This window comes from Arachis hypogaea, chromosome 19 (genome assembly GCF_003086295.3).
Source record: "Arachis hypogaea cultivar Tifrunner chromosome 19, arahy.Tifrunner.gnm2.J5K5, whole genome shotgun sequence".
In the NCBI taxonomy this organism is placed as follows: domain Eukaryota; kingdom Viridiplantae; phylum Streptophyta; class Magnoliopsida; order Fabales; family Fabaceae; genus Arachis; species Arachis hypogaea.
The window spans coordinates 120,031,131-120,034,482 of NC_092054.1; the positions used below are offsets into that span (position 1 = coordinate 120,031,131).

Consider the following 3,352-nt stretch of genomic DNA (forward strand, 5'->3'; position numbering starts at 1 on the left):
CAAGAACTCCCTTCTTCATAGGCATCCCATTACTCACAGGATTCCTTTCAGAAGTGTACATGAACTGGTTATTAGCAACCATGTCAATGAGTTCTTGAGCTTCTACAGGCATTTTCTTTAGGTGAATGGATCCACCTGCAGAAGTATCCAATGACATTTTAGCTAATTCAGACAGACCATCATAGAATATATCCAGGATGGCCCACTCTGAAAGCATGTCAGAAGGACACTTTTTGGTCAGTTCTTTGTAGCTCTCCCAAGCTTCATAGAGGGATTCACCTTCTTTCTGTCTGAAGGTCTGAACATCCACTCTAAGCTTACTCAGCTTTTGAGGAGGAAAGAACTTGGCTAAGAAAGCCTTGACCAGCTTATCCCATGAGTTCAGGCTATCTTTGGGTTGAGAGTCCAACCACACTCTAGCTCTGTCTCTTACAGTAAAAGGGAAAAGCATGAGCCTGTAGACTTTAGGATCTACTCCATTAGTCTTAACAGTATCACAGATATGCAAAAATTCAGTTAAGAACTGAAAAGGATCTTCAGATGGAAGTCCATGAAACTTGCAGTTTTGCTGCATTAGAGAAACTAGCTAAGGTTTCAGCTCAAAATTATTTGCTCCAATGGTGGGGATGGAGATGCTTCTTCCATGTAAATTGGAATTAGGTGCAGTAAAGTCACCAAGCATCCTCCTTGCATTATTATTATTTTCGGCTGCCATCTCCTCTTCTTGTTCAAAAATTTCTGAAAGGTGCTTGCTGGATTGTTGTAATTTAGCTTCTCTTAGTTTCCTCTTCAGATTCCTTTCAGGTTCTGGATCTGCTTCAACAAGAATTTTCTTGTCTTTGCTCCTGCTCATATGAAAAAGATGGACAGAAAAATAATAATAATAGGGATCCTTTTTGCCCGAGTATAGAGGTTCCCTTATGTGAGTAGAAGAAAAGAAAATTCGAACACAGATGGAAGAGGGGGTTCGAATTTGGGTGAGATGAAGTGTTAGTAGATGAATAAATAAAGAGAAGGAGATGAGAGAGAGAGAGAATTTTCGAAAACAATTTTTGAAAAAGAGTTAGTGATTTTTGAAAATAGTTTTTGAAAATGGTTAGTAATTTTCGAAAATTAAAATCAAAATTTAAAATAATTAGTTAATTAAAAAGAAATTTTGAAAAAGAGGAAAGATATTTTCGAAAATTAGAGAGAGAGAGAGAGTTAGTTAGGTAGTTTTGAAAAAGATAAGAAACAAACAAAAAGTTAGTTAGTTAGTTGAAACAAATTTGAAAATCAATTTTTAAAAGATAAGAAGATAAGAAGTTAGAAAGGATATTTTAAAATCAAATTTTGAAAAAGATAAGATAAGAAGATATTTTTGAAAAGATATGATTGAAATTAGTTTTGAAAAAGATTTGAAAAAATCACAATTAATGACTTGATTCACAAAAAATCACAAGATATGATTCTAGAACTTAAAGTTTGAATCTTTCTTAACAAGTAAGTAACAAACTTGAAATTTTTGAATCAAAACATTAATTGATGATGTTATTTTCGAAAATTTGATGTGATAAAGATAAGAAAAAGATTTTTGAAAAATATTTTTAGAATTTTCGAAAATAACTAAGAAAAATGAAAAAGATTTGATTTTTGAAAAAGATTTTGAAAAAGATAAGATTTTTTAAATTGAAAATTTGATTTGACTCATAAAAACAACTAAATTTTAAAAATTTTTGAAAAAGTCAAATCTAATTTTTGAAATTTATGAGAGAAGAGAGGGAAAGATATTTTTTTTATTTTTGAATTTTTATGATGAGAGAGAAAAATTAAAACATCATTTTTATGTTTTTCTCTTTTCTTTTTGGATCAAAACAAGGAATGCATGCAAGAACACTATGAATGTCAAGATGAACACCAAGAACACTTTGAATGTCAAGATGAACACCAAGAACATATTTTTGAAAATTTTTATATGCAAAGAAAACATGCATGACACCAAACTTAGATATCTTTAATGTTCAGGCACTAAGAATTCAAGAATGCATATGAAAAACACCATACAACACAAAACAAGAAAACATCAAGATCAAACAAGAAGACTTACCAAGAACAACTTAAAGATCATGAAGAACACTATGAATGCATGAATTTTTCGAAAATTTTATGCAAACTTTAAAACATGCAGTTGACACCAAACTTGAAATCGACTCAAGACTCAAACAAGAAACACAAAATAATTTTTTTTTATTTTTTATTTTTATGATTTTATGAATTTTTTTGGATTTTTCGAAAATTAGTGTGAAAAAGAAAAATAAGGATTCCAAAATTTTTAATATGAATTCCAGGAATATTGTACTCTTAGTCTAAAGCTCCAATCTAAGGGTTAGGCATGGCTTAATAGCCAGCCAAGCTTTAGAAGATACAAATCAGTCATACAACAGCTGATACTTCATCCAACTTCATATACTAATAAGAGGAAGCCTCAGTCTAAAAGAATTAGACATGGCTTTACATCCAGCCAGGCTTCAATATGCTTCATGAAACACTAGAATTCATTCTTAAAAATTCTGAAGAAAAATATATTTTTGAAAACATTTTTTTTTTCGAAAACAAAGGAGAAATTTTTGAAAGATTTTTGAAAAATTTTTGAAAATAAAACAAAAAGAAAATTACCTAATCTGAGCAACAAGATGAACCGTCAGTTGTCCAAACTCGAACAATCCCCAGCAACGGTGCCAAAAACTTGGTGCACGAAATTGTGATCTCAGGCAACGGCGCCAAAAACTATGTACGCACGTCTTAATAAATTGTTTTTCATTCACAACTTCGATACAACTAACCAGCAAGTGCACTGGGTCGTCCAAGTAATAAACCTTACGTGAGTAAGGGTCGATCCCACAGAAATTGTTGGTATGAAGAAAGCTATGGTCACCTTGTAAATCTCAGTCAGGCGGATATAAAATAGTTATGGAGTTTTCGAACATAAATAAAAAATAGATAGAAAATAAGGATAGAAACACTTATGTATATCATTGGTGAGAATTTCAGATAAGTGTATAGAGATGCTTTCGTTCCTCTGAACCTTTGCTTTCCTGCTGTCTTCATCCAATCAGTCTTACTCCTTTCCATGGCTGGCTTTATGTAAGGACATCACCATTGTCAATGGCTACTTTCGATCCTCTCTGTGAAAATGGTCCGATGCACTGTCACTGCATGGATAATCATCTGGAGGCATCACTGTGGTCAATGGTTGCGTCCCATCCTCTTGTGAAAATGGTCCAAATGCTCTGTCACAGCATGGCTAATCATCTGAGGTTCTCGATCATACTGGAATAGGATTTACCCTCCTTTTGCGTCTGTCACTACGCCC

General features: G+C 32.8%; 1 non-coding gene across 1 annotated transcript; it reads left to right on the plus strand.

The window, feature by feature from the left end:
- Positions 1-211: 211 nt before the first annotated feature.
- On the plus strand, positions 212-319 carry LOC112780199 (small nucleolar RNA R71). The gene has a single exon (XR_003191051.1). It is a non-coding gene; the product is annotated as a small nucleolar RNA R71 (small nucleolar RNA).
- The last annotated feature ends 3,033 nt before the right edge of the window (positions 320-3,352 follow it).